General features: G+C 40.4%; 1 long non-coding RNA gene across 1 annotated transcript; it reads right to left on the bottom strand.

The window, feature by feature from the left end:
* Positions 1-1,711: 1,711 nt before the first annotated feature.
* LOC116356350 (uncharacterized) lies at positions 1,712-6,168 on the bottom strand. Its single transcript, XR_004204865.1, has 3 exons — positions 5,944-6,168; positions 4,466-4,549; positions 1,712-4,215 (listed from the first exon to the last, which is right to left on the bottom strand). It is a non-coding gene; the product is annotated as an uncharacterized LOC116356350 (long non-coding RNA).
* Between the last annotated feature and the right edge of the window lie 21,286 nt (positions 6,169-27,454).

Here is a 27,454-nt window from a genome sequence, read left to right on the forward strand (position 1 = left end):
AACTATACCCGCCACCTTAAACATTTTATTCCTTAAAAAGCTATCCCAGCAGCTCTGATAACCACCAACTTTGTGATGTGTCACAGCACCAATGTAACCTGCAACAGGCTTCACCTGGCTAACCACCACTATTCACTCTAAAAACTAAGCTACTAATCCCATCAAAAGAGGAGGATGACAACGGGAATGGGGGAAGGCACAAGGAAACACTAGTCTTAGGGTTGACCAAATCATTAGGACTGAGAAGTCTGATGTAGGCATTTGTCAGAACGAAACAAAATACCTTGCGGGTCTGTCAAACCAAAGTTAACAGATCCTATTCCAGGGGATTTCAATGGAGAGTGGATTTGTTTATATTCACCTTCAGCAAGGGACTTACTGCTGGTCAAACTACACTCTGACCAGAGGGAGACATAGATTTTGGCCAAAGGATTTCTGACACCATGGACTTGGTTAGAAAGATAAACAGTGCATCCTGCAGCTGACAAGTTCACCAGATCTGGCAAGTATGATTGACGCGGTAGATGGCACGGCTATGTCCACGTAAAGCAGACATATCCGATGACCCACACACTGACACGAGGGCTGCGTCACTGAGGATGCTCTGTATTTGCGGGAGATGACTGATGCATGGAGACAGCACTTCCCATTGCAGCCTTGTTGACACCTAGTTAGTGTTGAATGTGGTCTGAATGGAGAGAGGAGACAACAGAGCTGGATAACAGATAGAATGTGCAATTAGCATGTAATTATGTAGCTGCTTACACCTGTCTGAATAATCGTTTTGTTTTGTTTATTGAACACCCAATGCTTTGTTTCTGGCTCAAACAAAGAGTAAATGTCCCTGAAACATCGCCACACAATCCTTTTGTTCTGTTTTATTATGTTATACAGTGCATTTACAAACAAAGATCAGAGGCAGTAGAGATGCCAGGGATATTCTCTTGGTAAGTGTGTGAATTGGACCATCTTCCTGTCCTGCTAAGCATTCAAAATGTAACTAGTACTTTTGGGTGTCAGGGAAAATGTATGGAGTAAATAATACATTGTTTTCTTTAGGAATGTATTGAAGTAAAAGTTGTCAAAAATATAAATAATGAAGTAAAGTACAGATACCCCAAAAATGACTAAGTAGTATTTCAAAGTATTTTTACTTCAGTACTTTACACCACTGGCATTCAGAAAGTATTCAGACCCCTTGACTTTTTCCACATTATGTTACAGCCTTATTCTAAAATATAAAAAACTAATTCATCTACACAGAATATCCCATAATAACAAAGCAAAAACAGGTTTATAGAAATGTTTGCAAATTCATAAAAAAAGGAAAAAGCATTCAGACCCTTTACTCAACACTTTGTTGAAGCACCTTTGGCAGCGATTATAGCCTCAAGTCTTCTTGGGTATGATAAGCTTGACAGACCTGTATTTGGAGAGTTTCTCCCATTCTTCTCTGTAGATCCTCTCAAGCTCTGTCAGGTTGAGACAGCTTTTTTCAGGTCTCTCCAGAGATGTTCGATTGGGTTCAAGTCCGGAATCTGGCTGGGCCACTCAAGGACATTCAAAGATTTGTCCCGAAGCCACTCCTGTGTTGTCTTGGCCGTGTGCTTAGGGTTATTGTCCTGTTGGCACACCTTGACACAATCCTGTTTCTGAGCTCTAAGGACAATTCCTTATGTGTAGATTGATGAGGGGAAAAAATTATGTAATTATTTTTAGAATAAGGCTGTAACATAACAAAATGTCGAAGAACTCGAGGGGTCTGAATACTTTACAAAAGCACTGTATGTAACAGTACAATAAAACATCTGAAAAACATGTCTATCATGTATAGTAGAAAGTAAAGACTTTTATTTAATTCTAATGTAATAGAACACTGTCTAATTAAAGCTTCTCAATCAGTGTGCCATGATCTCTAACTGTGTGTTCTTTATTTACCTAGGCAAACACAATGCAGCGTTCAGCAGTTAACACACCCAAGTGTACAATTAATGTAACAATTTGCATTTTAATGGCCCATTGAAATGTTGTACTTGGTTAAGCAGAGAGCTCAGGAAAATAGCAATTATCCACATGACCTCTGGTTCCAATACAACGCCACAAAGGATATACCTTAATTCAATTGTAGTCAATCTGATCGGAATGATTGACAGGTTTTTTACCACCCAATCGACTTCAAAACCATGTTTGAAATAGTTGTATTTTTAATTACTGTCAAAAAACTAGAGTATAACAGTCTGCAAAGTAGAGTGAGATTCAATTGATTCAACATAGGCCATACATGCCTGTTAATCTTCACAGGAGGCTTTGTTGAAATGTTTGTTTTTGAATAATAAGCTGGTACTTATTTGAAGTACAGTACTTCTTATTGTCTACAAATTAAGAACAAGTGGCAGAACGTCTACATTTTGTTTCATGTCTTAATTGTACATTTCAGCTATACAGTAACATCTGTGGCTAACAGCAAAGATGTTACTCCACAAACATTATTATTGTCATACCATTGACCATGCAGTCGCGTGACATACAATATATATGCAGTAGGGATACAGGCTGGGGAAACAACCTCATCATCCAATAAGAGAAACATTTTACATAAATGTTTTGCCTCCAAGGCGCTTTTTCATTGGATTTTTGTGCCCTTTGGGACAGCATTGCCTAAGCATTGTGCCCACATACTTATTCACAAACTGCACTAGCCTATTCTTTGACCCAAATACTATTAGACATCATTTGCAGTGAGCATAGAGGAAAGTCAAAAGTGTATACCGAAAGCTGACATAGCAAACCAATGAAGGAGCAAGTGTGTGCTGCTGCCAGAGTAGTCTCACATTGGTCAAAAAAACAAATGATCTCTGGGTGGTATTCTGAGTTTAGTTCCATGCACTTTACTTGAATTATTCTCCCATTGGCATTAATGAATGATTTACTAAAATATCTGAGTTTCCGGTGCTTTTTCAACTCCAAATGTAGTCCTCTTAGAAGGTAATGGCCATATTATAAGGGATGTCAGATGACCAGCTCAGAGAAATGTAACACAAGCTTGCATTTAATAATGGACTCAGTTGAGGCAGTTCTTTGTTCTGAAAAGAAAGCTGTATGTTCTGTCCCTTGAGATCTGTCTTATCATGTCCTCTTCAAAGGGGGATCATTATGAATGAATGTCCCATGTGAGGTTCATTGTCGATTTCAGTAGGCCTATTTTAGACCATGAGTGTTTAACTCAGTTTTTCACAAATAATAAAACAATGATGGGTTTATGTGTACTTATGATTTAAATTAAGATCTCAAATTAGGAAAATTGTACACAATGCATATTGAAATCCATGGATGAATTTAGGACAATGTAATAGCCTGTACTTTTAATTGCATTATTTAGGAATTGTTCAGCCGCTTAGCTTGCCCTATATGACTAAAGGCAGATAGAGAAAGCATGCTGATTTCAAGGTAGAATTGCAAAGACTCCCTTACAAGAAAACACATCAAATGTGCATTTTTCACATTTTCACGAGCCACAGAATTGTCACATGTTGAGCTTAAATGTACTACATTCAGATTTCACATGCTAACACCCCCTTTTTAAATATCACTTTCACACGTGAATTTTTTTTCTTCGAATTTACAAGTTTCACAAGTCAGAAAACTCCAGATTTACTCTAGTATTTGTAAACAGTACATGTAAAAATAACACTGTATATCCTAAAAACATGGTTAAAACTATAGTTTTGATATCATGGATGGTCAGTCCTTTTTTCCATGGTTTAGTCTATGGATTTTAGAGTGGTTCCATTTATTCCAGACCCATCCCTCAGCTATATACAGAAACTATGGCAGGAAAAACGCTTTGTCAGTGTTTCAATAAAGTATTGTTGTTTTAAACACCTTTACGGCCAGTCACCACACCCTCATAGGGTACGTTTTTACCCTTAATCATATCTCAATCACTATTTACCGGTTGAATGATGACACAAATATATTACCTTTTCTTTATAAAGTTTGGACACATTGCAGGGTTTTTATTTATTTTTACTATTTTTTACATTGTAGAATAATAGGGAAGACATTAAAACGATGAAATAACACAGTAATCAAAAAAGTTTTAAACAAACTAAAATCTATTTTATATTTGAGATTCTTCAACGTAGCCACCCTTTGCCTTGATGACATCTTTGCATACTCTTGGCATTCTCTCAACCAGCTTCATGAGGTAGTCACCTGAAATGCATTTCAATTAACAAGTTAATTTGTGGAATTTCTTTCTTTCTTAATGCGTTTGAGCCAATCAGTTGTGTTGTGACAAGGTAGGGGTGGTATACAGAATATAGCCCTATTTGGTAAAAGACCAAGTCCATATTATGGAAACAACACTGAATGTTTCTTCAAGTGCAGTCGGAAAAACCATCAAGCACTATGATGAAACTGGTTGTCATGGGGACCGCCACAGGAAAGGAAGAGCTAGACTTACCTTTGCTGGTTCACAGAGTTCAAGTAACAGACACATCTCAACATGAACTGTTCAGAGGAGACTGAGGCCTTCATGGTCATTTTTCTGTAAAATATTGAAGATGTACATAAAATGGCTTTAGAAAAATGTAGAAACTAGAATAAAACATTTACACCATATCAATAGCATTCACCAAAGTGCAGAAAAATGTTTTGGCATGTGGGAAGAGTCTGACTTTTGGGAAAGGTCAGTTAGACTAGTACACTGACTTTAGACTAGCAAACGCATATTTAGATCTCTTCAAAGTAAGCTACTAAATGTTGTCCAGTTTGGAACATTCTCTATGAAATGGGCTATTACATTTTGTGTCATTTATTGTAGTGAGATTTGAAATTATTGATGGATGTCATTTTTTTGTGAAAATGTATAAACATGTTGTGGTAGTATGATAAACTAAAGAAAATATACATTTTCATCAATTGTTTTATCATCATGTTTACTTAATTCCGAAATACCAACAAATCTCAAAATATATTTTATTTCAGCCGGATGCTTAATACTATACTAAATAAAACAAATTATTTGAGAAACGGTGCATAAATTGTGGTTTCACATAAAACAATAAAATAATAGCATGTCTTCACTGGGATTTGACCTCATAACCTCATGCCCTTGAATGTTACATAGTTCCCTACTCTACCTGTTAATCTACCAGTCAGGTAAAACTTAATGTACAAAATCCTAACTATATTCGTAATTACTATATGGCTGACCCCATTTAGTCGACTCGTCGATTGTTTGGTCGATAGGCTGTTGGTTGACCAAGATTTTTTTAGTAGAGCAGTGAAAATGATATATAAAAACATGTATGGCACACCAGACACCTGTCTGATTCACGCCTGTCTCAGTGGACTAATCCATTGCCGAGGCCGCAGTGATGGGACACTAGTGTCAACAGTAGTACATTTACCGTTAATTCCCATAATTTCTAATATACAATGTTTGTTTGGTTACGGTCGTCTCTGTTAATGTATTATTCCAATGTTACCGTTGTCATTGTATTAGTGGACACGTTGTTTGCAGAGCACACAACCAAGTTTACACTTGTGAGATTTTTTGTTGTTGCTTTATTTCATGCCATTTACAAGTTGTCAATTTATTCATTGTCTTTTATTTGGAGTGCTCCTGTCAATCTTGAGTGAGGACACGCACCTGATTATGCATAGAAGAAGGCCTAGGCTACCTGGCCTGCGCGCTAATGTATGCCTATAAATGTGCCCATTTGGGGATCTGAAACAATTTCTGATTATCTTAACTTTTTTCTTCACCTCAAACAGCAAGTACAATAAGTCTGTTTTTACATTGAAAATCACAATAGTTCCTCAACAAAACCTATTTGAGAAATATTTTCAGCTCTCTCCCTTTCAATAACCGCTCAGCATGAAAGGAGAAACATTGTCATGCTCTGATCTGGTGGAAACATCATAAAATAGGCCTACCTGATTACTTCTTATCCTTTGCGCAAATAGTCTACAGCTGTGTCTGTCTGTCCGGAGCTCGCTGGCGTGGGAAACTCTGAGTGCTGTTAGCAGTTATTCTTCAATGAACACAAACTCCAAAGAAAATCAGGGGGAGAAAAATAGGTTTATTCAGAGAGGACAATTCAAGATGTTATGCTGGGAGTCAGATGTTCAGTCTCCCCCTGTCCTCAGCTTTTCCCCACCGAACTAAAAGGAACAGGATGCATTTTTAACCCCCCCACCCTAGCCTGGGGTTGACCAATCAGAAGTCCTTGCAGTACAACTTGGCCAATGACCAAATAAAAAGTATCCCACTCCAGACTCAATGTACAGACCAATGAAAACGTGGCCCACGTAGCACATGTCGCTCTGAGTTCAGGAGTGACATTCCACAGATTCTGAACAGATGTTGAACTGAAACACAATTCGCTATTGACTATTAGTCCTCTCAAACGCTGCGTTATGTATTTCTCTAAATATTCTTACACTACCCCCCAGACCATTTTAAAAATAAATATAGTTCAAATTTATTTTTAGAAAACATGAAAAAAATACAGAATAAAAAACATTTACCAGTAATCATTCACATTAAACACCTTGCATTTCTATAAAACACAACGGGCATATTTTACTTGCCCGTTGCAATAAGAAATAGACTTCACATAAAGTTATAGAAAAGGTCTTAACAGGTGTGATACCACATCTGAGAGAGCATGGTTCGTTACAGCACCGGGGACAGTTACCACTGGCACATTGACCACAATCATGAGGCTTGGTGTGATGATGAAGACCCTTGTGATCCCCACCACGTTCTTGTGAACACCACTGACACCCATCTCCAAAAGACACGGTTGATGAATCTTATGATCATCAAGGGATAATCAAGGGTCAAATGATTTTGCATCACCACAGTCCAAATGACAACCATCTCAGCTCTTAACTCAAGACTCTCAACTGTACTATTAGCTATGACTTCCAAAGAGTTAGCCTTATTATTAACTTCCTGTGCTATTTTAGAAATACCATAAGATGAAACGTGATTGCAAAGAATCAATCAGTTTTTGTAATCATACGTTTATGATTCTGCGAAAAAGGAGAATTCACTTACATGGGGTACTACATATCCCAAACAACTTTAGCCGTATGTTGTGTCTTTGCTATGGATTAAGTGATATTTCATTAATATTACCTCATTAAACGAATCATGTAAATGTAATTAACTAGGAAGTCGGGGCACCACGGAAGAATGATTATAGAGCTGTTATCTTCTGAATAAACTCTTAAAGACCTGGTAATATTTTATATCAATAGCAGTCAATTATCAATCGTCACTTTATTCAGTCTCATCTGAACGTTGTAAAATTATCTTCATGAACCCTGGCTAACAAGTTGAATCAGCAATACAAAATTTGGTTTAATTATCTATTTACTAAATAATTGATAATACATTGATTATTATTAATTACAGTTGAAGTCGTAAGTGTACATACTGTACATACTGTCACTTCCTGACCTTCCTGTCCTTTTTTTATGTCGCCATTTTAGTTTGGTCAGGGCGTGAGTTGGGGTGGACATTCTATGTGTTGTTCTATGTTTTTGTATTTCTGTGTTTGGCCTGGTATGGTTCCCAATCAGAGGCAGCTGTTTATTGTTGTCTCTGATTGAGAACCATACTTAGGCAGCCTGTTTTCCCACTATGGGTTGTGGGTAGTTGTTTCCTGTTTTGTGTTTTGTCACTTAATAGGACTGTTTAGTTTTGGTTGTGTTTTCTCCTTTGTTATTTTAATGTTCAGTTTAATAAATTAACACTTACCACGCTGCGCATTGCTCCGATCCTTCATACTCCTTGTCAGAAGAGGAGGAAAATCATTGCAGAACTACCCACCAAGAAAGGACCAAGCAGTGTGGTAACGAGAAGCAGCGATATCTGGAGAAATGGACATGGGAGGAGATATTGGACGGCAAGGGACCCTGGGCACAGGCTGGGGAATATCGTCGCCTCAAAGAAGAACTGGAAGCAGTGAAAGCTGCTAGACCCGAGCCAACTCCCCATGCTTACCGGGAGAGGCGTAGTACTGGTCAGGCACCGTGTTATGCGGTGAAGCGCATGGTGTCGCCAGTACGCACTCATAGCCCGGTGCGCTATAGGCCAGCCCCCCGCAAATGCCATGTGAGAGTGGGCATCCAGCCAGGGCGTGTTGTGCCAGCTCAGCGGGTTTGGTCTCCGGTACGCCGTTTCGGCCCAAGGTATCCTGTCCTGGCGCTGCGTGCTGTGTCTCCGGGGCGCTGGGAGGGTGCAGTTCGCCCTATGCCTGCGCTCTGCCTGTGCCGGGCGAATGTGGGCATTGAGCCTAAGGGAGAGGTGTGAGTGGTATGCACCAGATCTCCAGTGCTCTTCCACAGCCCGGTTCAACCTGTGCCTGCACTCTGGAGGGTTCCGAGCTAAAGTGGTCATCCAGCCTGGAGGAGTGGTGCCAAGGCTGTGCACCAGAGCTCCAGTGCTCCCCCACAGCCCAGTCCATCCGGTGCCTCCTCCACGCACCAGGTCTCCTGTAGGTCTCCCCAGCCTGGTGGGTCCTGTGGCAGCCCCACGCACCAGCCTGTCTGTCTGTCTCCTCCCTCCTGGTTTTCCCGCCTGTCCGGTGCTTCCAGGTTCTCCCTCCTGTCTGGAGCTGCCAGAGCCGCCCGTCAGTCAGGAGCTGCCAGAGCCGCCGTTCACTTCCCGCCTGTCCGGCGCTGACGGAGTCTCCCGTCTATTCGTGGCCCACTGCAAGGGTCCCCAGTCCGAGATTGGTGGTGAGGGTCGCCGCTCCTAAGGCGCCACCTATGTGGGCCAAGACTAAGATGGAGTCGGGTCCACGTACCGCGCCAGAGCCGCGGTACGTGGGGGGGGGGGTACTGTCATGTCCTGACCTTAGTTACTTCTTTATGTCTCTGATTGAGAACCATACTTAGGCAGCCTGTTTTCCCACTATTGGTTGTGGGTAGTTCTTTCCTGTTTTGTGTTTTGTCACCTAATAGGACTGTTTCGTTTTGGTCGTGTTTTCTCCTTTGTTATTTTAATGTTCAGTTTAATAAATATAACATGAACCCTTACCACTCTGTGCATTGGTCCGATCCATCATACTCCTCGGAAAACCGTTAGACATACACTTAGGTTGGAGTGATTAAAACTTGTTTTTCAAACTATAGTTTTGGTTAGTCGGTTAGGACTCCTACCTTGTCCATGACACAAGTAATTTTTCCAACAATTGATTACAGACAGATTATTTAACTTAAAATGTTCTGTATCACATTTCCAGTTGGTCAGAAGTTTACACACACTAAGTTGACTATGTCTTTAATTAAACAGCTTGGAAAATTTAAGAAAATTATGTCATGGCTTTAGAAGCTTCTGATAGGCTAACATACATTTGAGTCAATTGGAGGTGTACCTGTGGATATATTTCAAGGGCTACCTTCAAACTCAGTGCCTCTTTGCTTAACATCAAGGGAAAATCAAAAGAAATCAGCAAAGACTCCAGAAAATATTTTTGTAGACCTCCACAAGTCTGGTTCATTCTTGGGAGCAATTTCCTAATGCCTGTAGGTACCACATTCATCTGTAAAAACAATAGTATGCAAGTATGAATACCATGGGACCACGCAGCCTTCACACCGCTCATGAAGGAGATGCGTTCTGTCTCCTAGAGATGAACGTACTTTGGTGCTTAAAGTGCAAATCAATCCCAGAACAACAGAAAAGGACCTTGGGAAGATACTGGAGGAAACAGGTACAAAAATATCTATATCCACAGTAAAAACAAGTCCTATATCAACATAACTCCCCCACAGCCCGGTCCCTTCTCCACACACCAGGTCTCCTGCCTAGGCAAGTCAGTTAAGAACAAATTCTTATTTTCAATGACTGTTCCTGTTCAGGGGCAGATTTGTACCTTGTCAACTCAGGGGTTTGAACTTGCAACCTTCCAACTACTAGTCCAAAGCTCTAACCACTAGGCTACCCTGCCGCCTATAAACCTAACTCAGTTACACCAGCTCTGTCAGGAGGAATGGGCCAAAATTCACCCAACTTATTGTGGGAAGCTTGTGGAAGGCTACCCGAAACGTTTGACCCAAGTTAAACAATTTAAAGGCAATGCTACCAAATACTACTTGAGTGTATGTAAACTTCTGAACCACTGGGAATGTGATGAAAGAAATAAAAGCTGAAATAAAAAATATCTCTACCATTATTCTGACATTTCACATTCTTAAAATAAAGTGGTGATCCTAACTGACCTAAGTCAGAGCGTCTTTACTGGGATTAACGTCAGGAATTGTGTAAAACTGAGTTTAAATGTATTTGGCTAAGGTGTATGGAAACTTCTGACTCCAACTGTATCTGTACTTGACATCATAGACATTTCTTAAAGTTGTTTGGAGTCAGAAAGTGTTACTAAGACAAGGGCTAAGATGAAGCAAGCCTTGATCGGTGAGCAGGCCAGCATGACAGTTTTCAGTTCAAATTGTTGGGCGCTTCCCTTTCCTAAGCAACTCTTGATCCAAACACAAACTGACAACTCATAAACAGCTTGTCAGAAGGTTTTATCCTCATTTTTCTGTCACTTTGTCTATCTGCTTCCATCTCCTCTGTGGTTCAGTTGATACATTAATTACATTGAGTTAGTTAAAACTTATTTGGGATTGATTAAGACAGGTGTGGTATATCAAGAAGCTTATTAGACAGCATTATCTTTACACAGGTGCTTGGGACAATAAAAGGCGCAGTTTTGTTACACAACACAATAGATTCTCAAGTTTTGAGAGAGAGTGCAATTGGCATGCTGACTGCAGGAATGTCCTCCAGAACTGTTGCTAGAAAGTTCAATGTTAATTGAGGTGGGTTACTACCATAACCAAAATTGATTGTTTGGGCCTGGCTCCCTCAGTGGGTGGGCATGGCTCCCAAGTGGGTGGACCTATGCCCTCCCAGGCCCACCCATGGCTGCCACTCTGCCCAGTCATGTGAAATTGATAGATTACGGCCTAATGATTGATTGTTTTCCTTATATGAACTGTAACTCAGTAAAATTGTTGAAATTGTTGCATGTCGCGTTTATATTTGTGTTCTATATTATTTCATAATGTATTCCTATATTTTATAAAAATTTTAAGCAAACGTTTTATTTCGTATGGCCCACAGCTCTTTTGATTCTCGCTGTGCATTATTTTTTGTTATCAAGAGGGATTGCTTTTCTCACTGGCAGGGCCGCCGGGAAACATGTGGTGAGGCAACATTTGCCACAGGACTTGATTTAGTTTAATTAAATATATCGATGCAATGCGTTTGAAACCGATTTTCCTCATGGTTAGTCATCTCAAGAACAATTTCTCTGTCCTTCACATCAGAGTTCTGCTGCAGGCTCTTTGCGTCTCTTGACCAATCAGATTCACGGAAATTGCAGGTTGCACGGGCAAGGCCCATGGTAAACGAAGCATTACTGTTGTGGATTTTTTAATTTAAAAAAAATATTTGACCTTTTATTTAACTAGGCAAGTCAGTTAAGAACAAATTCTTATTTTCAATGACGGCCTAGGAACAGTGGGTTAACTGCCTGTTCAGGGGCAGAACGACAGCCCGGGGGTTTGAACTTCCAACCTTCCGGTTACTAGTCCAATGCTCTAACCACTAGGCTACCCTGCCACCACACTTTACAATAAGGTTCCATTTGTAAAGGGGTTATAATTATGGTATTAACAATTATTGAATAATTTACAAATGCATTGTAAACCATTAATAAACGGTGATATCGCTTCGGTCAAAATATTTCAGTAACTGGTCAGTGTTTGCCAAATAGTGATCCAATATTTACCTCCTGTTATTAACCATTTATAAATGCACTTCCAAATGCTTACAAGATTAACCCTTATGTATCATCATGTAACCTTGTTTTCAATAGTTGCACAGTTGCACAATAGTTATTTCCTCACTTTTGGTTTTCATGATGTGTTTTGACCCATCATTGAAACCCTGATGCCCTGGCCAAATTTACATCCAAGACATTATTGAATCATCATTCCTAACATATTACCAGCTTATATCAAAACACTTACCACTTCTCTATGATAGTTTAAATATTGCGAACACTCTGGTGTCTGGTTTGAAATGGTAACTATATACCTTTGGTTGGTGAAGCAGTGGAGGAGGTATCCTCTCAAAAGATGTAATGTTTTGGTCTTCATACCCACCATTCATTGACTGAATATTTTTAACAAAGTGTTGAATCTTCTCTCATGTAGTAGTGATGAGTACCCAATACTGCCTATGAGTATGTCTAATCTCTGAGTTAACTCTCAAATCATCTATAATTGATTTGCCTACATGTACAGTGCCTTCTGAAAGTATTCAGACCCCTTGACTTTTTCCACATTTTGTTAGGTTACAGCCTTATTCTAAAATTGATTAAATAGTTTTTTTACTCATCAATCTACACACAATTACCCATCCCCATGTGACCTGATTAGAACAACGTTAGCCCCATCATAGCCCATATTAAACTTTGTTACAACACATTAATCACATCATACCATATAAGGTCCAGTTTTACCTGGTTAGGTTACCAGATCAGGAAAAACTACCCGCCCCAGATTATTTGTTTGGACACACCACTCTGTGACCTGTGGTGCCACCTAGGCAGGGAAATGGCATCCCCCCCACAATTTGAGCCCTGCTTAGGAAGGTATGATGTAGTCTTTATTCAGTTCCCTTCCATTATTAAAGTGTAACCACAGACACCCAATCCCAAATCAGCTGCTAGCCCAGGGTTTCCCAAACTCGGTCCTCAGGACCCCCAGGGGGGCACGTTTTGTTTTTGTTGCCCTAGCACTACACAGCTGATACAAAAAAAAACATGAAGCTTTGATTAGTTTAATTTCAATCATTTCAAACCAAAACATACTCCCCTTGTGGTACCGAAGACCAAGTTTGGGAAACGCTGCCCTAGCCACTACCCCGTAAAATGGTTCCACCTTGCTTTCACCCATCTAACCCTCTCAGATCTCCACAAGTTCATCAGGGATAAGGACTAGGGGTCGACTTGGTATAGTGGTGAATAACTCAAAGGGCAAACAGAGCATCAGCTCTACTACATTGAAGACCTTAGCCACTGTTATCACTCTGCTCCAACAGATTAGCCAAGCAGGGGTTTATTCTGCCCACAGGAGAAAAGATGGCAAAGTGCTCTGCAGTGGGTATCTCTCAGCGTGCTAGACAGAGCTATTTATTTTGCTTAGGGTAAAAATCCTAATGTAAAGTCATGACTCTTGTTTCTTTCTTTCTCTTTTTCTTCCCAGCGCCACAGCCAGCCATGGCCTGAAGCAATAGAATTCTGTCCAAGCCATTCTTGTTTTTGTGTATGTAAGAAAAATGGTTAGATCTCTGATAGCGGGGGTTTTAACCGCCAAGTCAGCTGGATTATTTGTGCACCCTTTTAAATGAAGGCTGGTTCATTCCTCGTGACACGCCATTTGTTTTGTTCTTGTGGGCTTGCACAAATGCTGATGCTCCACTTCTGGATCTGCACCCGGCTGCATTATGTTATGTTTAACAAGCCCTTTTGCATTGGCGGAAATGTCAAGTTAATTACAGGAGTAATTAATCTTCAAATTAGGTCATTAATATCGTTAGATGGATATGAAGATGGACCCGCCCCTGTTGGTGGTCATTAATGTTTTATTATTATGAAGCACAGGATGACTTATATTTTGACATGATTAATGTGATGACATGAGTCGATCTGTCATGAGTAGTCCTTACATTACACGTTTTGACCACTGTCCGAATCTATTCATATCTCACCTAAAGAACATGGCATGATATCAAGACGAATATCCTTTGATATTGCCATAAACCCATACGTCCCAGTGAAAACATGGTGCATTCTGTAATATAGGTTGAAAGCCCATTCATTGTGTCTGACTGAGCACATCTCCTCAAGACAGGCACCCACAGACTGAGGAGGTTATTCAGGCCATGTCCTCCTCACATTGCAGCGCTGTCGTGGAGAGCTGCTATCGTAGCACTCAGTGAACATTCCCGCTTGTCTGTTTTGGAACTATCCAGGGTAGCTAGTGTTGCTATGCATGCAGAAAAGCATTTGTTCAATTAGCCTACATTTTGTCATAAAAAAATGGGGCAAAACATTTTTGGGGCAAAATGTTGTTATTTCGCTGCGTTGCTTTATGTTCGTGTTCAAAACATTGTTTTTTTTATGAATGAATGGAATGCAAATGATAACACCTCGAGGTTACTAAACAATAATGTAGTATAATTATTGTTCATGTCTAGTTTTAAAAAATACGGTATGTATTTCCCAGAGCCAGTGCCAACAATCAAATTGTATTCTTACTAGCGACACGTAGTTCTTAGATATGGCAATAATGTTGGAAATCCTACTCAGCCGTGCTCCCACAGTAAAAACAGCAAGGAAGAAATAGGCACATAACAACATCTATTCAATTATGATAGAAACTCAGCATAAAAAGGAACATCCCTTTTTCAGGACCCTGTCTTTGAAAGATAATTCGTTAAAATCCAAATAACGTCACAGATCTTCATTGTAAAAGGGTTTAAACACTGTTTCCCATGCTTGTTCAATGAACCATAAACACGCACCTGTGGAATGGACACTAACAGCTTACAGACGGTAGGCAATTAAGGTCACAGTTGTGAAAACTTAGGACACTAAAGAGGCCTTTCTACTGACTCTGAAAAACACCAAAAGAAAGATGCCCAAGGTCCCTGCTCATCTGTGTGAATGTGCCTTAGGCATACTGCAAGGAGGCATGAGGACTGCAGATGTGGCCAGGGCAATAAATTGCAATATCCATACTGTGAGACGCTTAAGACAGGGAGACAGGACGGACACCTGATCATCTTCACAGTGGCAGACTACATGTAACAACACCTGCAAAGGATTGGTACATCCAAACCCCACATTTGTGGGACAGGTACAGGATAGCAACAACAACTGCCCAAGTTACACCAGGAACGCACAATCCATCCATCAATGCTCAGACTGTCCGCAATAGTCTGAGAGAGGCTGGACTGAGGGCTTGTAGGCCTGTTGTAAGGAAGGTCCTCACCCGACATCACCGGCAATATTGTTGCCTATGGGCACAAACCCACAGTCGCTGGACCAGACAGGACTGGCAAAAAGTGCTCTTCACTGATGAGTCACGTTTTTTTCTCACCAGGGTTGATGGTCGGATTCGTGTTTATCTTTGAAGGAATTACACAGAGGCCTGTACTCTGGAGCGGGATCGATTTGCAGTTGGAGGGTCCATCATGGTCTGGGGCGGTGTGTCACAGCATCATCAGACTCAGCTTGTTGTCATTGCAGGCAACCTCAAAGCTGTGCGTTACAGGGAAGACATCCTCCTCCCTCATGTGGTACCCTTCCTGCAGGCCCATCCTGACATGACCCTCCAGCATGACAATTCCACCAGCCATACTGCTCGTTCTCTGCATGGTCAGTGTTCTGCCATGGCCAGCGAAGAGCCCGGATCTCAATCCCAATGAGCATGTCTAGGACCTGTTGGATCGGAGGGTGAGGGCTAGGGCCATTCTCCCCAGAAATGTCCGGGAACTTGCAGATGCTTTGGTTGAAGAGTGGGGTAACATCTCACAGCAAGAACTGGCAAATCTGCTGCAGTCCACGAGGAGGAGATGCAGTACTTAATGCAGCTGGGGGCCACACAAGATACTGACTGTTACTTTTGATTTTGACCCCCCTTTAGTCAGCGACACACTGTTCCATTTCTGTTAGTCACATGTCTATGGAACTTGTTCAGTTTATGTCTCCGTTATTGAATCTTGTTATCTTCATACAAATATTTACAAATGTTAAGTTTGCTGAAAATAAACGCAGTTGACAGTGAGGGGACGATTATTTTTTTGCATAAACTGGTACAGTGAAATAGGCCTATGTACCATTAGCCATTCAGTCTGCTATACAGCATCTGCAAAGCCTATGGCTAGAAACTTGTCTGCTGGACCGCAGTGGTGAAAACAGTTCATATCCGGGGTGACTGAGGGTTTTGATTGTACAAAGGGCCTTGCTGCGACATGGGCAGTGGCGATTTTAGCATGTAAATCTTGGTTTGGAAAAACATTTTACTGTGGGATGCATGCCAGCAAAGCCACTACACAACACTAAACAAAACATCAATTACACTATAAAGGTGACACATTGTGCCCACAAACTGTTAGGACTTACATAAAGCTGTCCCAACAGCAGTCCCAACATCTTACCACTGCTACACCTGTCTTTCAGCGGAGCGTTGTCTGGCAGCGAAACAGTTCATTCAGCCTCTTTACTGCCTTTAAAAACATAGCTGACATTGTTTACTTGATGAAACAAATGTGGTTTTTATTGGCAATTGAGATGTACAAACTATGGCATAAGGGGACCACAAGAGGTTTTAAGAGGCAATCCATAATTTCGATTAAGACATCAGTGAGCGAGCGACGACAGACGTAGTCAATATAACTATTTGTTTGAAATGTACAGCGACAGAATTCAGAAGCTGGGTCATTCTTACAGTGTACTACTATCAGTAGCACTATCAAAGCTATACCAAAAGTTTGCAAACAAGCACACACCAGCCACGAACGATGTGTTTACAATACCACGTTGGTGAAAATAGAGCAAATTATTAGGTTGAGGCACATGTGCTACTAATAGCTTACTACACAACATACTTAGTATTACTTTCTTATCTACAGTATACATATTTCTTTGGCATCCTACATCATTTATGAAGCAGCATAAAGACATTTTTGCACTCATGTTTTGGTGTGCTTGAATAGGAAAGAGGCACGGCGGTCCTTCATGGGAAAATGTTGTCATCAAAGAGAAAGATGTTGGATTTACAATTCCAAGTTGAATGACCGTTCAAAACATATTATTCCCAACTTCCCAGTTGCAATGCTTGAAGTTAACCACTGTCACCGATTCCTTACAAACCACTCATTGTTGAATTTGCGATCTCCAAATTGTTGTGTAATGTTTATGTCCAATGAGCACTGATACGTTTTATCTACATACTCTTCATATGACAACCATTACAAATTATTTCATTTTTTATATATATTTTATTTTATTATTTTATTATTATCATTCATGATGATGACTGCTAGCTAAGAATGTGAAAGTAAGCTGTTGCCATGATCAGTCCATTCAAAGAACTGTACATACAACGTGATTTGACGTAATGTCTGTGGCCAATGACCTTGAGGCTTCTTAGATGGGCACTGCTAATGTAACTCTATGGCAGCACTCAAAGGGCTCACATTCTTGATGTCTACACTTACTAAAGGCGGGTGACAGTGTCCTTGTGAGGATCGACGCTGGAGAAAGGAAGCAGGTAGAGGGAGAACATTTAATAAACACCGGACACAAAACAGGACAGCGTCTGGACAGGGGACACAATAACAACATCAATGCAGACACGGGAATGAAACAGAGGAAACAGACAGATAAAGGGGAGGCAATCAAATAGTGATGGAGTCCAGGTGGGTCTAATGAAGCGCAGGTGCGCATAACGATGGTGACAGGTGTGTGTAATGATAGGCAGTCTGGCGCCCTCCAGTGCCAGAGAGGGAGAGCAGGAGCAGGCGTGACAGTCCCCATGAGTGACAGAACACTGAGCCAATCACGGTCCAATGCTGAGGCGACCACAGTGCAAAAAATGTGCTCTGCTCCACCTGCCCTGAATGATGGGTCACCACTGGGCAGGGGAATGTGTAAATGTCTTCAATAGATTGCAGCTCCCTTTGATTCACAATCCTTTGTAAGGCTTTGCCATACCACACTGCAATGGACCCACTCAATGATCCAACAGTAAAGGTTTCTGACTGTCCTTGACACATTTCCTCAGACGTCTCCAAAAGTAAAGGTTCTGCTGCATCTTCTTTAGAATGGTTTCAACGTTGTGGGTCCAAGTCAGGCCAACTGAGATTGGGAATTGAAAACATATGTACAGTCTCTACAGTTAAAGGGTGGCTGGATCGTATGATTCCTGAAGTCAACAGTGAATATTTTTTTGATGACAATAATAGAGTAAATATGGGACACCTGTATTATGATTAAGAAACAGTGTGGATTGAGATGTTGTTACATATTTTCACAACCTGTGGCACTGTCGGTTTAAAAGTAAAATAGCCAGTTACAGCTAGTATTTACAGAGACCGCCTGGAATTGTATCATGCTTGAAAGAGCTGCAAATTGTCAGCTAAAAGCTGCTAACATCCACTTCGATTGCAGGATGCTGGTATGAGCAGGTGCCCTTTGTTTTGTCTGCTGTTTGTTGTAAAGTGTACTAGCCACCATTATTAGGTCAGATCAATTTAGTGTGGGAGTGCTTCATGCTCCCAATAATCCGGAGACATTTGGTCTTCTTTTGAGTGGTGTTATTGTGGATGGCTCCAGGAGAAAACGTGAGAGTTGGCCACGGGCCACCGTCGCAAATCTCTCCTTTACCCCCTCCCTCCCTCTCTCCTCTATCTCCCTCGTGCTCTCTCTCACCATTCCTCTGTCTGTGGATTCGAGGTGATGGTTGACAATTTAATTGAAGAATGGCTAAGGGAAGAGAATGGGAATTAGATCTGTCAGCTCGGGTACCTTGTTTTTCACTGACTGTGTCGTGCACAGTCCCAGACTACCTGCACATTGCTAGGCCTCTGATTGTCTGCCTATCAGATTGTTCTTTAGGGTCCCTCTTACATCCAACTGGGGCAATTGCTTCTGACAAGTTATCAGGCCCCAAATGATGCTTATAATGGTGGATTATCCATTGACATGGCCTCTGATGAATCAAGGAGAGCAGAATGACATTTTGTTTATTGAGAGATGATATCTTCCCTACAACAGAGGAGTGCCATGTTGTCGGCTTTGACTTTAGGAAGAGAAACAAGTCACCATTGCATTGACTTAAGTTGTTAAGGACGACAATTCAGCGTTTTGTCTGAGATAAAGCATTTATCCTTGCGCCTGTTCTATGCCCTTCTGGAAGTGCAAATGGTTGTTTTCACATGATCACGCTATTCATCGCAGTGTCAAGAACAGACTCATTGAACACGCTGGGCACAAAATATCTAATGTATTTGAATGAACTTAACCTTGAGACCAATACATCAACGACCTGCCAAAAGGAGACGAGTACATCTAGTCAGCAAATTGCACGTCTTTCACTTCAAACCATCAGCCATCACAACCGTCCTGCTTTAGCACTACAAACAGTGACACTGTAATTAATTACATTTCCCATACAGCCTTAATTGATATGCATGTTTATAGGGGTTGTAATGCTATGTCGTATGACGATCCACGGAGACGTGTATTGTACATTGAAGATGCCTTAGAGATTTACCAATGCAGATACAATTTCCATTGTTGCCCAGGGAAATATTGAATATGACACAAGGCATGCTACTCTGGTTGCGATAGGACAGAGATAGACATTTTACCTGCTCCTGTACCATCTACGAAAATACCTTATGACAGCATGCCCCTCAACTGGAAAATCACCTCTGCAGGCATTTGGGCCCATTTTAAAGATGGTTTTTTTTTTTTTTTTCAAAAGGCCTTGCTCTCTTGAGGGCTATGTTTTACCCATTTGAACTACTTCCAACTCAGAGCTTAAATTACAAAACAATGTGGGTTTTCTTTGGTCATTTGTTCTAGTAGAAAAATGAATGCATTTAAGATGCATTAGTCATTTGTACAGTAAGTCATCAAGTTCTTTCCTCTTGCAAACTTTTATCACAACGTCAACTTTCTCCTAATGGTTGCATGCATTCATAATGCATTACATTACACCCAATTGTAAGCTGTTAAGTAATTCCTTGCCAGAAGTAACTGTACACAAAAATTGACATTCCTCTGCCAGAGCAAATTGAAATTGAGTGGTGTCTGTTCAACAAGATACTCGCACTTGCTGCACACGGTGGTATTTTGATGGTTTTTAAGAGCTCCTTATTACCTGTGTGAATTAAAACTGGATCTGCTGTCAAGAGTAGAAAACATTGGCAAAATTTGAGAAATTTAGGAAAATGAACCATGACAAGGTGAAATGAAAAATGTCATTAGATAATGACAGACGAATAAGCAAATAATTACATCTTTATTTACACACATTCCGAAATCTAATTTTATAGTTATAATCATGTTTTCATCTTAATGAATCATTCCAGTGGTCAGTTTGTGTGACTAACTGGACCACATAGTCCAAAAATGCTCCATGATGATTGTAAAGTGTGGTCAAATGCACAGTGGAAAGTGAAATCTAGTAGAGAGCTATGCTAAAATAAAAATATCAGGCCTTCATTCAACTCTATAATGTTGCCTAATCAACCTTTCAGCTAACCTCACAAGATAAACACTTGTTAATGTTGTGTGAGTATCTGTCCTATATTATTCTACTACATGTACAGCATGGTATAGACCTTTATGGTTAGTTATTGTGTTGTTTACTTTCCACTGTTCTATACAGTAATAATTGCTGAGGAAAATATGTATTTATTGAATTGAAAACACCAAGGACCAGTCCCATCTAATTCTAGAAACCAAGAGGTTAAAACTGGAATTCGCGAAAGGTGAAAGAGTGCCACTGATTGCCCCAGGCACATTTGTTATTGTTTTTGTTTTGTTTTTGAAACAGAGGAGATGAGCATTGAGTAAAAAAAATAACCATAGTACATACTCTGCTGTTCTATCGCGCCTGCAATAATGTCAGAGGGAAAAAAACTGTATTTGTTGTTTGAAGTAATGTCTTTGTTGTTGTAATATGGCAGAGAAGGCAGTTTCACCGCTATGGCTCCAGCTTTAAGAGAAACACAGGGATGCATTGACATTGCCATAATATTTCCTCCAATGTACGGAATGGTAACACAAATTTTAATTGACACTATCACTGTTGTACTGAAGGACAGTTGCCATGGATAAGTACTTCCCTACCTTGTTCTATGAATTCCTCCTTTGATGATAGACGTTATGTAAGATAACGATAAAAGAGCTTGATATTTAATTACTAAAGCTTGGTCCTATGCCATATTTTTTATCAAAACAAATCCTTAAATGACATGAATCAATCAGCATCAAGTAGGGATAGGAAGTCGAGCATAAAACTTTTCTCATTTTCAAGCAGGCATCACAAATTAGCATGTTGGTATTATCCTGTCCAAAGATGTGTACAAATACCTTTGGTGATAATGAAATCCAATTTGCATACCTGCCTCAGAGTGTAACACAGCTCCATATAATCTCGATAAATGTTCATCCCGTTACACACAGACACAAACATGTACTCTCCAAATTCATTTAGCTCCAATAGCAAGATGTATTTTAGCAATTTTACATGGTTTGTTGACTGTAAATTACTCAGATTTCATTAGGCACTTTAATGAATTATTGAAATTAGACAATTTGTTGCTAGGCTTTTAATGGGTAGATGTCCTTTAAAGTGCATACTAATGTTTGAATTTCCATTAACATGATATGAATGTTAAAATGGCATGCCGCCTTTAACTCATGCCTTTGCTCAGATTAACACCAACTGAAATGCAGCTTTACAGTGAATTGATATGATGCTACTGCTTTCAAGCCTTTTGCCTCTCATACCCTCTGATATCTCTGTTATGTGCAACGTAATGCTGTCTCCAGACATCAGCCTGGTTTGACCCCTGACTAGTAGGCTACAACGGCTAACAAAATGGCTGCCAACGTAAATTGACATAAAAGGCTAGCTCAATCACTAAACCAGTGCTTTTAAAGCCTCAGCTGAAGACTAAGAAAATTTGCGACCCTGTTCACAAGCATCTGCATTCGTAATGCAATATACAGTTGAATTGTATTTAAAGAGCAACAAAACCTAACATTGATAGCAAAACCATGTTTTACAATGGCATAGAGTATAATAGCCTGATTGAAATATTCTAACCACTATTTTGGCTCTAAAGTCAGAAAGTGCGCTTTTGGTTAATTAGTCATGTGAATAATTTCTTTGACTGGTTAAGATTTGTAACAACACTTTTGAAATCCTCTTATTTTTTAACCTTGAAATGTGATATTTAAAGGCAACCATCAAAAGGCGTGTTTAACAAACCACTTTGCCTGTATGATATTGTTGAACCAAGACATTGCCTTTTTACTCTTAAAGGGATAGTTCACCCAAATTTCAAAATACATATTGGTTTCCTTACTCTAAGCAGTCTATGGACAAGGTTTGACAGCAATCCATGCTTTGATTTAGATTCCTTGGTACTGTTTCCAAGTAATAGCGATAGCATTTAAAAACAGTGCCAGGGAAATAAAACCAAAGCATGGATTGCTGTCATACCTTGTCCATAGATTGCTTACACGGCACGGAAACCGATGTGTAATTTAGTCATTTGCATTTAAGAGCATTTTTAAATTCTGAACCTTAATCATTCCTCTGCAGACTTCTAGTTCAGATTTGTTGGCTCAGGCCGGCTCATAGCCTGTGGCAAAAAATAGGGGACACGAACAGGTATAGGTCAATCAAATCCAGTTTCAACTGGTTATTCGACCATGCTGGTCATTTACGAACATTTGAACATCTTGGCCATGTTCTGTTATAATCTCCACCCGGCACAGCCAGAAGAGGACTGGCCACCCCACATATGCTCTCTCTAATTCTCTCTTTCTTTCTCTCTCTCAGAGGACCTGAGCCCTAGGACCATGCCCCAGGACTACCTGACATGATGACTCCTTGCTGTCCCCAGTCCACCTGACCGTGCTGCTGCTCCAGTTTCAACTGTTCTGCCTTATCATTATTCGACCATGCTGGTCATTTATGAACATTTGAACATCTTGACCATGTTCTGTTATAATCTCCACCCGGCACAGCCAGAAGAGGACAGGCCAACCCACATAGCCTGGTTCCTCTCTAGGTTTCTTCCTAGGTTTTGGCCTTTCTAGGGAGTTTTTCCTAGCACCTGCATTGCTTGCTGTTTGGGGTTTTAGGCTGGGTTTCTGTACAGCACTTTGAGATATCAGCTGATGTACGAAGGGCTATATAAATACATTTGATTTGATTATTTGATTTGAAAAATGTTCTTTATTATAAACCAAACTATTAACTTTAAACAAAGAAAAAGGAATGAGGTGTGAAAGTATCATAATGTAAGGTGTATGTAAAGTGCAGGGATGCATGAATCTCTGTGTATGAATATGACTGAGTGAAAACTATGCAAAACTACAAAGGAACAAACAAAACAGGATCATACCTGGAGGAGCAGAGAGAGAGACAGACAAGAGTGATTAGTGAAGCGGTTTAAATACCCTGAGCCCAGGTGACTCCAATCACTAACGACCCTCCTCTGCCTGCAGGAGGAACTGCCCCTGCACTGCAGAGGAGTGGCCATGACAATATGAACTCAGTGTCAGTTCTGTTCCTGTGTACATCAGCGTCAAACGAGGTGGGCATCTTTAATCTGATACACCTCTGAAATAACTGGCAAAGTACTGCAGGTTCTGTCTCACTCTCCAAAAGGAAAATTAATCAAGTCCATTACTCAATACAAACCATAGCTTCATCATTTGATTCTAGGTAATAAGGTGCCATCGCCAATTTAAATTGTGACAGAAAGACTCCACTTAAATATTTATTATATTACATTATTAAATCATGCTCAACTGTAACTGCTTTGGTTTTCCCTCATTGCCATCTAACATACCCACGGCATAAAATACCATTAACTTTGGTCCCTTGCTGCACGCTGCCTGGCTGGCTGATATCGAATATTTTACTTTTCAGCTTCAGCTAAGTCAGCTCTGGCACACACACACATAGAGAGAGAGAGAGTTCTGTCATCCCAGCTTCTAGAAAGAATGTATAATTATATAAACAGCTTTCAGAGGCAGAGCTTAGGTCCCACTGAAAGTGATGCCGTCTAATGTTGGCATATTTCTATCACATGCTGAAAAGTGTGCTCTGGAGATTACCCCAATGGAGGGAGGACAACAGAAACAATTTGGGAAACGCTGAGATTTGACAATCCATATATCATTTTGCACTCAGGAAGCCCTGAAAAGTGTGCATGGAGGGTTTTTTCCCTAACAACATGATATTATGCTTCTGACATCAGGGTTGACAGTGACACAAATCAGGCTAGAGCAGTATATGAAGGCCCCAAATACCAGATTTAATTTCATACCCATCGATATTCAAACTAGTTATCCCTAGGTGAAAATCACCTGGACACAGATTTGAAATTTGCAGCTTCTGTTGAGCTTAAATTTCATGTGAAACCATATTTTCACGTGTATTACATTTAGAGTTCACATATTAACACCACCTTTTCCCATATGAGAAGCATAACCATTTTCCAACTCACATGTAAATTGCTAGTTCACATGTGAAAAACAATGACATGTGAAAATCACATTTACAGTTTCATGTAAGAAAACTTGACGTGTAAATCTTACTTTCACATGTGGAATTGCATGTTCACATTTGAAAAACATGAACATGTGAAAATCAGTGGAGGCTTCTGAGGGGAGAACAGCACACGTGAGTTGGAAAACAGCACAATAATGGCTATGTAATCGAGTGTAATGGCTGGAATGGAGAAAATGGAATGGTATCGAACACATGAAAACGAAACAAAACGTGTTTGATACCATTCCATTTACTCTATTCCGTCCATTATTATAAGCCATCCTCCCCTCAGCAGCCTCCACTGGTGAAATCACATTGGCAGTTTCACATGTGGAGGTGAATTCGTGTTATTCTCTTCACATTTGAAAAGGTGGTGTTGACATGTTGCAGTAGCAATTTTTACACGTGTGGAGTAAAAAAAATGCTCTAATGCCATTTTGTCAAAAGGTTCCTTGGTCTACCTGAGTATAATAAATCAGATGCGTTAAAAAATAATTACTTCTTATTTCTGAGCCATCTACTCCATTGTTATTGTAGTCCTCCATGGTGTTGTATTAGTACACATTAGCGCTACCTCTAGGGCAGGGGTTCCCAAAATTTTTGGCCCACAATCCTATTTTGATATCTGAAAATGATTGCTACCACAATCATGTGAAAAAGTATTGTCATTAACAGCCAATGTTTACTTTTTTTATTTGGAGCTATGGCAGTCAGTAGAAAAACATTCTAACAATATTTCAGATTGTCTTCTCAATTCACCATCACATACTTTTAATGGGGAGCTATGACAGTCAACTGAAAATTGGTCTGACATAATGTATCTTATCTCACCACCACTAATGAGATGGGTGTGTTTGATGGATGTCGTGTCAGAGCTTCTCAAAGTCAAGAGAAGTGGTCGACAATGCACTCCTTATCCCTGCTGTCACATCCAACCTGGATCGATATTTAGTTAAAACGAGAGCAATTGTCATGTGTTCTCCCTCTCCGGCCTCTAGGTCACCAGGCTGCTCGTTAAGGCGCACACCTGTCACCATCATTACGCGTTCCTGCGCGTCATCAGACTCAACTGGACTCCATCACTTCCCTGAAATACCTTCCCAATATATGTCACGCCTTTTTTTCCATCCCCAGGCATCATTGTTTCTATTCCAGTGTCATGTATGTGCATTGTTTGTGTTTCTTGTTGTGTTTATTTATTAAAACGCACTCCCTGAACTTGCTTCCCGACTCTCAGCGCACTCGTTATAGCAATGAAACCAGCTTCACACAGATATGAGCTGGTGAAGGGTACCATGAGTTTTATGGTGCAATCAAGACAACTGGCAACTGTGAAAAATACGAGGTCAAATCATGATGTCACTGTTCTTCAGGTCGGAGCTCTAAAAAGAAGGCAGAGTTCCAAAGTTGGATGACCGATCAAAAAAAGTTATTTTGAACGTGGCATTAATGCTTAAAGGGAGACGACAGGGTATTTGAGTCACAAACCAAAACTCCTCCGTAGTGACCCAGGAATGCATTCGGTCACAAAAGCTCAATCAACTGTTCAATATCTTTTAGCAGCATGTCAACTGAGCCTGAATCACAGTCAAACAGTTTGGGAAGTAGCTCCCAAAGTGCTGTTCCAAGCGTTGAGGGTAAACAGTCATCACTGGTGTGGGACATGTCGTGGAAAGATCAGAATTTGTTGGTAACATTTGTAAGATGTTTAATATTCATCAAATGTGTGTAAGTTACTTCCCATCAGAATGGTATTTTTGTGTAATTCTGATGTGAGGTTGCAGTTATCTGTTCTATGTCAAAACTAAGTTGCCTGGGCCGCTGAGAGGGGAGAGGTCAAAGTGTCATCATGTGTAAACATTCCCCAGTGGGGAAAGGAGGGGTTGCAGTGTCTGGAATCATTCTATGCTCCCTCTTTGTTGACCTGTAGGGTCAGTCTCCTATCTGTGAGTTTGTCCAGGAGGTTGTATTTTGAGTTGGTTGTATATAAATGACAATTTGATATATGCCTGTTGATATGGAGGATTGGTTTATGATTCTGGGGTTTGGGAAAGGAGACAAAGCTGAACGATGAGTTATGTCTATGCTGTCTGACTATGTGTGTCTTTGCTATTAAAGGAACTCAGTTGCATTGTAAGGGGACTCTCAGAGGATTCACTGGGAGACACTGAATTATCTGAGAGTCACAGGATTGTGATAAGAGCTCATATAATTAAAGATGGACTTTTATAACTAACTCTGACGTGTGTGTGTGTGGTTTGCTCCCGTGATTTGGTAAATAGAGGAAATTTCCACGACAGACACTGATGTTTTCTTCTGTTAGGAACATGTACAGCCAAGTGAAGAGGGCTTGGTTCGCTTTTGAAAGACTCTCCCCAATAAGAATTATTTCCTCTGAATCCACTTATTCAGTCACTCTTTAGAATGTTTTTGTATTTCCCCTGCATGCTTGCGTTCAGTTCGTTCAATTTCCCAAATACACCTGTTACATAGGCATGGAGATACATTTTCATTTCATTACACTGAAAGTCAATCAACCTTTTTACATCTATTGTGAATGACAACAGTTCCTCTCTCAATGCAAAAAAAATCTTTCCAACACTCCCCCTCGATAACCACCAAGCCTCGATATGAAAAACAACATTTTCACGCGCAGTATGATCCCATATCTCCACAAACAGGCATGTACTCAGTGGATGTGTTTTATGCGGATTGACATCATTTACAATCGAAGTTACCTTCTGCAGTATATCTCCAAATTCTGTGCTCAGTTCTTTTGCTGCAAGTTGCTCTCTGTGTATCATACAATGCGTCCATATGACATAGGATGACACATTCATAACTAGAGTGCAGAGGCCGTCCTGCCATAGATAGTGCCCCATCTATGCAAAAGCCCACCATTCAATCTCTTGTGAATAGCATCCCCTGACATGTATAGCGAACAAAAGTGAATGCATGGGCATCTCAGCCCTCACAGCTAACATCCATTTGGAGAACATAAGCTGGGACGTTTGAGTCTTTCAGTCAGAGTTTCCTCTTGATTGCT

The sequence above is a fragment of the Oncorhynchus kisutch genome, linkage group LG22 (genome assembly GCF_002021735.2).
Source record: "Oncorhynchus kisutch isolate 150728-3 linkage group LG22, Okis_V2, whole genome shotgun sequence".
In the NCBI taxonomy this organism is placed as follows: Eukaryota; Metazoa; Chordata; class Actinopteri; order Salmoniformes; family Salmonidae; genus Oncorhynchus; species Oncorhynchus kisutch.